Source organism: Lissotriton helveticus, chromosome 12 (genome assembly GCF_964261635.1).
Source record: "Lissotriton helveticus chromosome 12, aLisHel1.1, whole genome shotgun sequence".
Lineage (NCBI taxonomy): Eukaryota > Metazoa > Chordata > Amphibia > Caudata > Salamandridae > Lissotriton > Lissotriton helveticus.
Genome location: NC_136073.1, coordinates 130,085,121 through 130,099,122, shown reverse-complemented (window position 1 = coordinate 130,099,122; position 14,002 = coordinate 130,085,121). Strand labels below are relative to the sequence as shown.

The following is a 14,002-nucleotide window of genomic DNA, read 5'->3' as shown; positions in this document are numbered from 1 at the left end:
GCCTTTTCCCTCTTTCTCTCTTTCTCTGAGGTTGGTGGCTACTTTCCAAAGCTTCTGATGCCCCAATGTTCCTTCATCTTGTTGTCAGACGTGAACTGGAAAAGCAACCAAATTAACATGCCTTTACCACTCATACATGGCAGAGGTTTATACTTTAATTCAATGAGCTAAGAAAAGCGTGTTGTGGGGCCCCTACGAGCCATGGTGCTTGCTTCATCATAATTGGGCACGCAGTCATTAGCCACAGCTCTGATCATGGGTCACTGAGGTCAGTTTCAATAATTCCTCAAAAACCTATCCATGCAGTCCCCCCTAACTGTGTAGTTATCTTGCTTTACTGCTGTTTGTATGATTAGCTGGGAGGAGCTCACGGCAGCATCCTCCCTATAAAAGTGTAGATGGACCGCTCCTTAACTTTTTCTTGCTTCACTTACAGATGGCTTGAGGAGGTACAGGGGAGATGCAGGTCTAATAGACAGAATAGAAGATCTGCGCCAGGTGTGTTTCTCTGCATTGGTGTCCCATCACAGGCCCACAAGTGTATGTGTGATCTTTGACTTCTGGCAGTTCACAAGCAGGCGGCCAGGAAATGGTTTCAGCCTATCAACCACTGAGGAGACAAAGCCTTTGTATAAGCAATGAGGAAGCAATGAACACATTCAGCCTATCACAGGAGTTCCCTGAGTGTTCCGAATTATAAATTCTCCATGTCACTGTATGTTATTGAGCCCAAGTAGCTTGCCGTGATTGTATAGTGGTTAGTACTCTGCGTTGTGGCCGCAGCAACCTCGGTTCGAATCCGAGTCACGGCATTGTGGTTGGCAATGTCACGGCAGTTGGGTTTTTCTTTTACAGAATTACCAAATGTACCAGTTGTTTTTGTAAAATGTCTATTAAAAACAGATCCTTTAAAATATTTAAACGATCTAACGACAAATTATTTAAACACACATGATTATAAGATGTAGCCTTATTTTTGTTTTTAGGAGAGAATGTGCCTGCTGAAAAAAACATTATTTTTAAAAAGTGCATTGCAGGATATCAGGAATTTGCTGTGGCACACCTTGAAAACTTTCATGCAGATTATTTGCACAAAACTTACAGTCAGTTGTTGTGGCCGAGTGGTTAAGGCGATGGACTAGAAATCCATTGGGGTCTCCCCGCGCAGGTTTGAATCTTGCCAACAACGAGAAACTTTTTAACATCGGCTACAATTTCAGAAGCTAACCTTTAGAATTTCTTCCATGTCAGTTTTATAAATAGGTGGCTTATTTTGGTGTCACTATTGCCCTTTCACATATTTATTATCGCTACCCCTTTCATATCTTTGCTATAACTCTCGTCCTACATTAGCGCTGGTGCAAACACTTCAAATTATTATACCCTGGCTCTCTCAGTCATACCATTCATGCACTTGAAACTTACTTCACCAATAAAAGAAGCAAATAGAAAAATAAAACAAAAGTGCTTGCTGGATTAGGCAAACACACTTCATAAAACTGCATTTTCTTTTCTATTCTCCCCGTGTTACAAGCTTAACTGCTCCCTGTGTAATTTCTCTTAGCCTGCTGTCCCAGGAAGAGAATTTTATCTACAGGCTCTTTCCGTGTTTTTTTCCTAGTCTTTCTTTCCTTTTTCATAGATTTGTAGCTGTTCCTTTACGTGCTCTATTTAGGCGCCATTAATCTCATTTGAGCTCCTTGTACCTGCTGCTGTTTTCTCCACACCTCATACTGCCTTTTCCCTCTTTCTCTCTTTCTCTGAGGTTGGTGGCTACTTTCCAAAGCTTCTGATGCCCCAATGTTCCTTCATCTTGTTGTCAGACGTGAATTGGAAAAGCAACCAAATTAACAAGCCTTTACCACTCATATAGGGCAGAGGTTTATACTTTAATTGAGCTAAGAAAAGCGTGTTGTGGGGCCCCTACGAGCCATGGTGCTTGCTTCATCATAATTAGGCATGCAGTCTTTAGCCACAGCTCTGATCATGGGTCACTGAGGTCAGTTTCAATAATTCCTCAAAAACCTAACCATGCAGTCCCCCCTAACTGTGTAGTTATCTTGCTTTACTGCTGTTTGTGTGATTAGCTGGGAGGAGCTCATGGCAGCATCCTCCCTATAAAAGTGTAGATGGACCGCTCCTTAACTCTTTCTTGCTTCACATACAGATGGCTTGAGGAGGTACAGGGGAGATGCAGGTCTACTAGACAGTATAGAAGATCTGCGCCAGGTGTGTTTCTCTGCATTGGTATCCTATCACAGGCCCACAAGTGTATGTGTGATCTTTGACTCCTGGCAGTTCACAAGCAGGCGGCCAGGAAACAGTTTCAGCCTATCAACCACTGAGGAGACAAAGCCTTTGTATAAGGAATGAGGAAGCAATTAACACATTCAGCCTATCACAGGAGTTCCCTGAGTGTACCGAATTATAAATTCTCCATGTCACTGTATGTTATTGAGCCCAAGTAGCTCGCCGTGATCGTATAGTGGTTAGTACTCTGCGTTGTGGCCGCAGCAACCTCGGTTCGAATCCGAGTCACGGCATTGTGGTTGGCAATGTCACGGCAGTTGGGTTTTTCTTTTACAGAATTACAAAATGTACCAGTTGTTTTTGTAAAATGTCTATTAAAAACAGATCCTTTAAAATATTTAAACGATCTAACGACAAATTATTTTAACACACATGATTATAAGATGTAGCTATATTGTACCTACTGACATAAATTATCGTTCTTGAACCTATTTGCGGTGGGGGAATGGAGCTCTCCCCCATGCCAATCAGAATGCAGATGAATGCAGTTGCAGTTGAGTGACCTGTATTGTGGCTGTCTAGAGGGAATGCACAAATGTAGCTGTCTCGCAGCCCAATCCAGACATCAATTGGAGACAGGTTTTCAGGCAAATAGAGCAGTAAGTGCAGAGAAATGCTCACTCTCTAAAAATGGCATTTATAAAGTAGTAAAGTTAAATCCAACCTCACCAGTAAATAGGATTTATCAATAAATAAATAAAGCTTCTCCTCTCTGATATGGAATTACCCCCCAAAAAGTATAAGGGAATACCCAATGCTAACCTACGAGAGGGGCAGACCTCACAGTAGTGAAAAATGTAATAGACTGTTTTGTACTACCAGGACATGCAAACTACCACAGTACATGTCTTACCTTTTACTTACATAGCATGATGCCCCTAGGACTACCTAGGGCCTACCTTTTGGTTAATTATATGTAATAAAATTGGAGTTTAAGGCTTGGCAAGTAGTTTTAAATGGCAAGTCGAAGTGGCAGTACACTGCAGCACAGGCACTGCAGTAGCAGGCTTGAGACAGGTTTGAAATGATACTTTTTTGGGCGGCACAATCAGTTCCTGGGTATATGGTATACCACTTTACAAGGGGCTTTCAAGTCAATGAAATCTGTCAGTCAGGTATACTCCAATTACACACATGATTTGGGAAGAAGCACGTTCACTTCAGCACTGATTAGTAGCAATAAAGTGATCAGAGTCCTAAGGCCAACAAAAAGATACAGCAAAATGCGTAGGTGAAAAGCAATAAGGTAGGGTTGAGGCCAACTTAAGAATGCAAGGTCTAACAAAAACAAACTAAGGATAACATGAGTAAAACATCAGGTTTCTCTACGGCATTTGGTGAGACAAGTGTGCCTTCTTTTATGTTCCATAAATGCAATCTTTCCCTGACCCCTTTATTATATAGCTCTTCAAGTAAAAAAGATAAAGCACTTACAAAGGAGCCTCAAATACTCAAAGATGGTAGACTTCTGTAATATGGGCCATAGACTAAAAGCAGCACGAAAACAGAGTGCAATAGGGTCCCAAAAACTTGAGTGCCACATGAGAGTATGCATGAAAGCCTATCCTTTTCCAAACTAGAGATATACTCATGCAATTTTTGTTTTTAGGAGAGAATGTGCCTGCTGAAAAATACATTATTTTAAAAAAGTGCATAGCAGAATACCAGGAATTTGCTGTGGGACACCTTGAAAACTTTCATACAGATTATTTGCACAAAACTTACAGTCAGTTGTTGTGGCCGAGTGGTTAAGGTGATGGACTAGAAATCCATTGTGGTCTCCCCGCGCAGGTTTGAATCCTGCCAACAACGAGAAACTTTTTAACCTCGGCTACAATTTCAGAAGTTAACCTTTAGAATTTCTTCCATGTCAGTTTTATAAATAGGTGGCTTATTTTGGTGTCACTATTGCCCTTTCACATATTTATTATCGCTACCCCTTTCATATCTTTGCTATAACTCTCGTCCTACATTAGCGCTGGTGCAAACACTTCAAATTATTATACCCTGGCTCTCTCAGTCATACCATTCATGCATTTGAAACTTACTTTACCAATAAAAGAAGCAAATAGAAAAATAAAATAAAAGTGCTTGCTGGATTAGGCAAACACACTTCATAAAACTGCATTTTCTTTTCTATTCTCCCCGTGTTACAAGCTTAACTGCTCCCTGTGTAATTTCTCTTAGCCTGCTGTCCCAGGAAGAGAATTTTATCTACAGGCTCTTTCCGTGTTTTTTTCCTAGTCTTTCTTTCCCTTTTCTTAGATTTGTAACTGTTCCTTTATGTGCTCTATTTAGGCGCCATTAATCTCATTTGAGCTCCTTGTACCTGCTGCTGTTTTCTCCACACCTCATACTGCCTTTTCCCTCTTTCTCTCTTTCTCTGAGGTTGGTGGCTACTTTCCAAAGCTTCTGATGCCCCAATGTTCCTTCATCTTGTTGTCAGACGTGAATTGGAAAAGCAACCAAATTAACAAGCCTTTACCACTCATAGATGGCAGAGGTTTATACTTTAATTCAATGAGCTAAGAAAAGCGTGTTGTGGGGCCCCTATGAGCCATGGTGCTTGCTTCATCATAATTGGGCGCGCACTCATTAGCCACAGCTCTGATCATGGGTCACTGAGGTCAGTTTCAATAATTCCTCAAAAACCTAACCATGCAGTCCCCCCTAACTGTATAGTTATCTTGCTTTACTGCTGTTTGTGTGATTAGCTGGGAGGAGCTCACGGCAGCATCCTACCTATAAAAGTATAGATGGACCGCTCCTTAATTTTTTCTTGCTTCACATACAGATGGCTTGAGGAGGTACAGGGGAGATGCAGGTCTAATAGACAGAATAGAAGATCTGCGCCAGGTGTGTTTCTCTGCATTGGTGTCCCATCACAGGCCCACAAGTGTATGTGTGATCTTTGACTTCTGGCAGTTCACAAGCAGGCGGCCAGGAAATGGTTTCAGCCTATCAACCACTGAGGAGACAAAGCCTTTGTATAAGCAATGAGGAAGCAATGAACACATTCAGCCTATCACAGGAGTTCCCTGAGTGTTCCGAATTATAAATTCTCCATGTCACTGTATGTTATTGAGCCCAAGTAGCTTGCCGTGATCGTATAGTGGTTAGTACTCTGCGTTGTGGCCGCAGCAACCTCGGTTCGAATCCGAGTCACGGCATTGTGGTTGGCAATGTCACGGCAGTTGGGTTTTTCTTTTACAGAATTACCAAATGTACCAGTTGTTTTTGTAAAATGTCTATTAAAAACAGATCCTTTAAAATATTTAAACGATCTAACGACAAATTATTTTAACACACATGATTATAAGATGTAGCTATATTGTACCTACTGACATACATTATCGTTCTTGAACCTATTTGCGGTGGGGGAATGGAGCTCTCCCCCATGCCAATCAGAATGCAGATGAATGCAGTTGCAGTTGAGTGACCTGTATTGTGGCTGTCTAGAGGGAATGCACAAATGTAGCTGTCTCGCAGCCCAATCCAGACGTCAATTGGAGACAGGTTTTCAGGCAAATAGAGCAGTAAGTGCAGAGAAATGCTCACTCTCTAAAAATGGCATTTATAAAGTAGTAAAGTTAAATCCAACCTCACCAGTAAATAGGATTTATCAATAAATAAATAAAGCTTCTCCTCTCTGATATGGAATTACCCCCCAAAAAGTATAAGGGAATACCCAATGCTAACCTACGAGAGGGGCAGACCTCACAGTAGTGAAAAATGTAATAGACTGTTTTGTACTACCAGGACATGCAAACTACCACAGTACATGTCTTACCTTTTACTTACATAGCATGATGCCCCTAGGACTACCTAGGGCCTACCTTTTGGTTAATTATATGTAATAAAATTGGAGTTTAAGGCTTGGCAAGTAGTTTTAAATGGCAAGTCGAAGTGGCAGTACACTGCAGCACAGGCCCTGCAGTAGCAGGCTTGAGACAGGTTTGAAATGATACTTTTTTGGGCGGCACAATCAGTTCCTGGGTATATGGTATACCACTTTACAAGGGGCTTTCAAGTCAATGAAATCTGTCAGTCAGGTATGCTCCAATTACACACATGATTAGGGAAGAAACACGTTCACTTCAGCACTGATTAGTAGCAATAAAGTGATCAGAGTCCTAAGGCCCACAAAAAGATACAGCAAAATGCGTAGGTGAAAAGCAATAAGGTAGGGTTGAGGCCAACTTAAGAATGCAAGGTCTAACAAAAACAAACTAAGGATAACATGAGTAAAACATCAGGTTTCTCTACGGCATTTGGTGAGACAAGTGTGCCTTCTTTTATGTTCCATAAATGCAATCTTTCCCTGACCCCTTTATTATATAGCTCTTCAAGTAAAAAAGATAAAGCACTTACAAAGGAGCCTCAAATACTCAAAGATGGTAGACTTCTGTAATATGGGCCATAGACTAAAAGCAGCACGAAAACAGAGTGCAATAGGGTCCCAAAAACTTGAGTGCCACATGAGAGTATGCATGAAAGCCTATCCTTTTCCAAACTAGAGATATACTCATGCAATTTTTGTTTTTAGGAGAGAATGTGCCTGCTGAAAAATACATTATTTTAAAAAAGTGCATAGCAGAATACCAGGAATTTGCTGTGGGACACCTTGAAAACTTTCATGCAGATTATTTGCACAAAACTTACAGTCAGTTGTTGTGGCTGAGTGGTTAAGGGGATGGACTAGAAATCCATTGGGGTCTCCCCACGCAGGTTCGAATCCTGCCAACAACGAGAAACTTTTTAACATAGGCTACAATTTCAGAAGCTAACCTTTAGAATTTCTTCCATGTCAGTTTTATAAATAGGTGGCTTATTTTGGTGTCACTATTGCCCTTTCACATATTCATTATCGCTACCCCTTTCATATCTTTGCTATAACTCTCGTCCTACATTAGCGCTGGTGCAAACACTTCAAATTATTATACCCTGGCTCTCTCAGTCATACCATTCATGCACTTGAAACTTACTTTACCAATAAAAGAAGCAAATAGAAAAATAAAACAAAAGTGCTTGCTGGATTAGGCAACACACTTCATAAAACTGCATTTTCTTTTCTATTCTCCCCGTGTTACAAGCTTAACTGCTCCCTGTGTAATTTCTCTTAGCCTGCTGTCCCAGGAAGAGAATTTTATCTACAGGCTCTTTCCGTGTTTTTTTCCTAGTCTTTCTTTCCTTTTTCTTAGATTTGTAACTGTTCCTTTACGTGCTCTATTTAGGCGCCATTAATCTCATTTGAGCTCTGTAGGAAGGTAGATCCCTGACTATGGTTGCCCCCAACTTTTTGCCTGGTGTTTTGCTGGTTTTCTGACTTAGTTGACCTGGGACCCTGCTATTCAGGGCCCCAGGCCTACTGCTCTCTCTGTAAAATGGATTCCATGTACCTTAGGTACATATCTAAATTGGATACTGAGTCACCTTATCAGTCCCTGTACAGTGTACCTTAGGTACCCAGGGCATAGGTGTACCCAGGGCCTACCAGGGGCTGCAGCATGTATTATGCCACCCCTGGCTGGCCATCCAAATCTGACACAACTGGCTGCTTGACAGCTGGGGCAAGGTGGTGTAATCACCCTTTGCTTTAGATATAGTATACCTATATCTAACCCTAAAATGGACACACAGATCTCCTATCAGTCACTCCTATGGCAGGCCTTAACAATCCTGAAGGCAGAGTGCTTGGAATCGTGTGAGATGGTGCTCTGGCATGAGCTGAGCCTGTCTGCGGCTTTCGGGATCTATCCCTTAGCCGTTTCCATGATATCGCATACCATATACTCTTAAGTGCATTATAATCCTCGCGGTTATATGCCAACTCTGGTATCGCTTTATTAAAACATGTCGAGTAAGGTGTCATACGAATTGGAATACTAACCCCTCGCCAATTCTGGCGACGGGGTTAGCATTCCACCCTTCTAGAGGGACACGACATGTATGTAACCCCTAACCCCGGTTAAAGTCAAACAGAGCCTCAGCTCCACAAAATGGATGCTGCCACCGAGACACAAGTCTGCCCTCCTGCTGCTGGGAGTCCTCCCAGAGCAGGAGATAAGGACAAAGGGTTTCCTGCCAGGGGCGGTGCCAGCACCGTCCCAGACAGGGTTTTGTGTATTGTAGGTAGGCAGGGCTTTAGAGGAAGGTGACTGCACGTGGCACCCCGGTGCTCACTGTGCATAGGCTGGCTGGAACCAGTTCCAGGGTCACTCCAGACCCTGTGCTGGGGAAAAGCCCGCCAAGGAAGTGGGTGTAACCACCCCCCTCCTAGTCCCACCCCTAGGGCAGGACTTAGTCGCGTGCCAGCCCCTTTTTACAGGATAAAGGTAGGAACTGGCCCCCTTCCAAATCAGATCATCTTTGAATCCTGAAACTACTTTCCACGAAAGGAACTCAAGACTTCTTCCTAAGATTTCTCCCTTGTGACTAAGGAGTAGTCACCCTGCATCCGCAGGCACCATCTTAAGAACACTGCGGTCTGCTGCAAGTCTCTCCTCCGGATCAAGACTGCCCAGCTCGACGAGAAACGGCTTCCCTGGCACCTCTGACCTCTACCTACATCATCAGTCACGCTGAGATTCGTGGGTGTGACGAGACCTCGAGGGACCGGCCATCTTCAAGACTGCACGACTTCTGCACAGCAAGCCCGCCGAGTAATTTCCTGGTGAGTGCTTTGGGGTCCGAGAAGCCCCGACCCTGAGCAGCTCCAGCACCGAAGAGTAGCCCCCCAGCATCTCCACGATCGGCGTGGGGCCCTTCTGCTTTTTGCTGCTCACCGCGTTGTTTGGCTACTAGCCCGCTGGCTTGTGGCCACCTGAACGACGCCCGACGACATCACTGCTGCTAGTCTGGTTGCTCCAGACTGGCCCTTGCTCCCTTCCAGAAGAGGAGCACTCCGGACCCTCCTGGTCCACTCAAGACGCCATTTTTAGTCCACCGCGTGGGCTTGAATTAGCCAAGGCTTGTTGCCCAATCCTGGGTAACTTCGACGCCGACAGCTTCATCCATCGTGGGACAGCTCGCCTCTCCATCCTGGTCACCGACAACGCCTCCTGGTCCGTGAGATCTGCAGAGCCAGCGTCGCCCACTCACCTAGTCGAGGTGACTTCGCCCGGTGCCATCCTGGTGCCCACTTAATCACTGGCTAGTGATTCAAGAACTTGGTCCCCTCTGCTTTCAGGTTTTCTTCTTCCTTGATCCAGGCTTGGATCCATCGAACTTTTCTTCACTGGTCGCCTGCCAGCAACTTCCTTCTTCCAGGCTCCTGGTCCGGCAACGAGATTCCCGACGTCTTTTCAGACCTATGCAGCTGCAGCCCCTGGGCTAGGTAACTTCGGCACTTCGGTGTCCCAGCATAGCCTCACTATCCTAGGGTCAGGATCCACTGTCGTTTTCTTCCTACCAGGTCGGGTTCGCCCGTGAACACTAACTTTAGCGTTACTTGCTTCCATAGACTTTGTCCCGCATCCCGCGTGAGAGTGCACACTCTGCACCCGAGTCCCCTAGGCCTCCTAGAAGTAATCTAACGATTCCCTAGTCAAGTCCTAGCGATTCCAAAGCCTATTAGTACTGTACTTACCTGCTAGTAATTTCGCATTCCACTTTTAGAGTATATGGTTTTTCGTGCCCCTCGGGCATTTGTGTATACTGTGCTAACTTAAGTATTTTCGTAAGAGTTTTGTTGTGTGCCTAGCACCCTGTCCTCATAAAGAGTACAGGGTTGTTGTGATTCTAATAAATACACTGTTTATTTTCATAACACTTGTGTGGTGTCCTTTCACTGGGTGTTCAAGGGGTAATGTGATGGTAAAACAGCTGGCTTAACACGCCCTCTAGAGTCTTAGCCTTAGACTGCTCGTATCCATGCTACTAGGATAGCTGGTCTATAAGGTTGACTTACAACCAATCATCAATAAGGGTTGTTTGGACTGATATATAGTGATCACTAGAATAGTGAGCACTGCACATCAGGCCAACTTCTCACATTGGTGAGCAGCGGTTGGGATTTGAGCTTGCTGTTGTTTTACCACACATGCCCTAAGAATATCTTGTGAAAGATCACATAAGTACTAAAGGTACATATAACTTAGCTTAGAATACTCTGAGTTCTACTGAACCAGCTGTTGTAGCTCCTAGGGCCTAGCACACCCTAAACTACAACTCTAGCAAGGGATCAGTAGGCAAACATATAGTGTAGGTAAGTGCACCACTTACACCTCACTAGAAAAGCATGTCTACCCAGGGAGAATCTACTGAGACTCCCCTGGTCAGTGTTGACCCTCCACAGGTCACTTCAAGATATGCAGCTCTCAGTTTCCAGGAGATGAGACAAATCTGTGTCTCCAGAAAACTGAAGCAGGGGTCTAACCCCACCATTCCCTTTCTGATAGGTCTCTTAGAGACATATGATGCCAGAAAGCTTTCTCAGTTACATGAGAACATGCCAGCCTTAGAGGGAACCTCTGGGGATCCAGATCTCCCCAACATTGCTACTGCAGTTGAGGAGGAGGATCAAGAGGAACTCTCTGGGGATGAGGTAGACAAAGGTCTTGAGGTAGTCAGAAGGCTAACTAGGGCCAACTTAGACCTACTTGGGGAAGGATCTGGGGGACCCCCAGTACTGACCCTAATGAGGCCTAACCTTGGAGTTAGGAGAGATAGATCTCCTTCTAGGGACTCCATTAGATCTCTGCACTCTAATGCCTCTTCTCAGGGGAGAAGGAACTCTCCCCAGAGGAGATTGACTTCCCCTCAGAGAAGAGAGCATGAAGCAAGGATGAGACAAGCTAAACTGAGGATTGAAAGGGAAGAACTTGCCCTGGCCAAGGAAAAGCTTGCATTTGCTAGAGAGCAGCAGATGAGTGGGTTAGCTCCCACTGGTGGCAGCAATCTCCCAAGAGATAGAGAGAAGGGTTTAGATACTAAACACCTGACTAAGATAGTGCCCCCTTTAAACAAGGGGATGACATCCAGAAATGGATGGCTGCTTTGGAGAGGGCCTGCACTGTGCAGTGCATTCCCCAGAGTCAGTGGGCAGCTATACTGTGGCTCTCCTTTGATGGTAAAGGTAGAGATAAGCTCCTCACTACAAGAGTGGAGGATGCTAATGATTACCAGGTCCTGAAAATGCACTGGTTGATGGGTTTGGCTTAACCACTGAGCAGTACAGGTTGCTGTTCAGAGACACCCAGAAAACTCAGTCTCAGGACTGGCCTGACTTTGTTGATTGTGCCACTAAGGCTTTGGAAGGCTGGCTACTGGGTAGCAAGGTTACTGACTTCACAGGATTGTATAATCTTATTATGAGAGAGCAAGTCTTAAATAATTGTCAGAACCAGTTATTACACCAGCACCTGGTAGACTCTGATCTGACCTCTCCACAAGAATTGGGTAAGAGGGCAGACAAATGGGTCAGAACCAGGATTAGGCCCAAGAACCAAGGTGGTGACCAGAAAAAGGAATCAACCAAGCCTCAAGAGAAGGGTGGGAATAAATCTACAGATCAAACCACATCAGGGCCCCAAAAATCCTCTGAGGGGGGTGGGTCCCAGAATCCTTCCAACAACCAGAAGAAACCTTATTGTTATCCCTGTAAACAGGTGGGTCATTTAAAAACTGACAGCAGTTGCCCAAAGAATAACAATAAGGAAAACATACCCCCAAGTAACATTCCCAAACCTCCTGTTACTACTAGTAGTAATCCCCCAGGTGGTGGGAGTGCCCCCAAGAATTTGGGTGCATTTACTTTGGGAGTTCCTGGCCTAACCAGGTCCCCTGACTTAGATACTCTTGTCTGTGAGACTGGCATGGGGTTTGCCAACTTCACAACTTGTCCCAACACTTTGGGCAAGTACAGACAGGAGCCCCTCATCAATGGTATAAAAGTTGAGGCCTATAGAGATACAGGGGCTAGCATCACTATGGTGACTGAGAGTCTAGTCCCCTCAAGGCAACTTTTACCTGGTGCCACATACCAGGTGACCAATATTGATGGAGTACAGAGAGATCATCCCATGGCAGTGGTCAATCTCAGCTGGGGAGGTGTCACTGGCCACAAGAGAGTGGCAGTGTCACCAAACTTGCCTGTAGATTGCCTACTGGGGAATGATTTAGAGCTCTCAGCCTGGGCTGAAGTTGAGCAAGAAACCCATTCTAAAATGGTAAATACCCATGGTAAGGTTAGTGGGGCAGTGATAGCCACAGCCCCAGTCCAAGATGTCCTCCCTGAACAGGTCAGGAGGGTTGTGCCAGTCACAACCCAATCTCAGACAACTTCCTTCCCAGAACAGGTTGTCAAGGCTGTCATGGTAACAGCCCACACCCAAACTGAGCCCCCTCCTGAAAAGGTCGGGAGAGTTGTGATGGCCACAGCTCAAACTCAGACAGATGATAGTGTTGTGAAGCCTGAAACTATGGATCACTCAACTCAGACAGAGAGCATTGAGGAGGAAGAGAAATCTCCCTCCCACCAGACTTTAGGAAAAGATCAGCCTCCTCAGGGAACTGATCTGACCCCTTGTGAAGAAACTGCCACAGAGGTAGTCAGGCCTAGCCTGGCAGAACCCCTGATGTCAGTGGACCCTTCCAAGATGGGACCCAGTCTGGAGCAGGTAACCTGCCCCTCTCTACCCTGCCTCAGTCAGCCCAGGGCTGTAGAGGTCAGGGAGGCCAGTGGTGGACCCCAAAGGGCCCCCTGTCCAAAAGAATTCCCCAATCAGCAGATTAAGGGCACTGAAGCTAGTAGTCCTAGCCAAGTGAAAATAAAACCAACTCCTGAGGGATCCCCCTTAAATTTAGTTAGGGACCTCCCACAGATGGACACTGTTGGGCACAGCCAAACCTGGGACCTGAGGGACCCAAACCTGACCTGTCCCTCCAGTAAGCCAAACAGAGGGACCCAACCTCCAGCTGTAGGTAGCCAGAGGTTGACCCTGAGAGCCCAAAACAACTCAGTCTTGGAAAGAAAGGCCTCTCTGGTGGAAAATGATTGGAGGAAGCTGAGCCCAAAATTAGTGGAGCCTCACTTCAGTACTCCATTTCAGCACCAGCCTTTTACTTTGCCAAAACACACCACAGGTAGAGATTCCCTATGGTGGAGACCCTCAGACACCCTTAGGGTGAGGGATTACTTAGTGGACCATGAGATAGGGGGTAACCATGACAGTGCGGGTACTTCCTTATATGGCCACTCAGGCAATATAGGCTTACCTGGCAAGGCTAGCCTTATCTCCTTTCGTTTGGGGGGGGGGTTATGTAGGAAGGTAGATCCCTGACTATGGTTGCCCCCAACTTTTTGCCTGGTGTTTTGCTGGTTTTCTGACTTAGTTGACCTGGGACCCTGCTATTCAGGGCCCCAGGCCTACTGCTCTCTCTGTAAAATGGATTCCATGTACCTTAGGTACATATCTAAATTGGATACTGAGTCACCTTATCAGTCCCTGTACAGTGTACCTTAGGTACCCAGGGCATAGGTGTACCCAGGGCCTACCAGGGGCTGCAGCATGTATTATGCCACCCCTGGCTGGCCATCCAAATCTGACACAACTGGCTGCTTGACAGCTGGGGCAAGGTGGTGTAATCACCCTTTGCTTTAGATATAGTATACCTATATCTAACCCTAAAATGGACACACAGATCTCCTATCAGTCACTCCTATGGCAGGCATTAACAATCCTGAAGGCAG

At 45.3% G+C, this 14,002-nt stretch overlaps 6 non-coding genes across 6 annotated transcripts; all 6 read left to right on the top strand.

The window, feature by feature from the left end:
* Positions 1-740: 740 nt before the first annotated feature.
* TRNAH-GUG (transfer RNA histidin (anticodon GUG)) lies at positions 741-812 on the top strand. The gene has a single exon. It is a non-coding gene; the product is annotated as a tRNA-His (tRNA).
* A 295-nt stretch (positions 813-1,107) lies between these two features.
* Positions 1,108-1,189, top strand: TRNAS-AGA (transfer RNA serine (anticodon AGA)). The gene has a single exon. It is a non-coding gene; the product is annotated as a tRNA-Ser (tRNA).
* A 1,282-nt stretch (positions 1,190-2,471) lies between these two features.
* TRNAH-GUG (transfer RNA histidin (anticodon GUG)) lies at positions 2,472-2,543 on the top strand. The gene has a single exon. It is a non-coding gene; the product is annotated as a tRNA-His (tRNA).
* A 1,497-nt stretch (positions 2,544-4,040) lies between these two features.
* On the top strand, positions 4,041-4,122 carry TRNAS-AGA (transfer RNA serine (anticodon AGA)). Its single transcript has one exon. It is a non-coding gene; the product is annotated as a tRNA-Ser (tRNA).
* A 1,286-nt stretch (positions 4,123-5,408) lies between these two features.
* Positions 5,409-5,480, top strand: TRNAH-GUG (transfer RNA histidin (anticodon GUG)). The gene has a single exon. It is a non-coding gene; the product is annotated as a tRNA-His (tRNA).
* Positions 5,481-6,977: 1,497 nt separating this feature from the next.
* On the top strand, positions 6,978-7,059 carry TRNAS-AGA (transfer RNA serine (anticodon AGA)). Its single transcript has one exon. It is a non-coding gene; the product is annotated as a tRNA-Ser (tRNA).
* Positions 7,060-14,002: the final 6,943 nt, after the last annotated feature.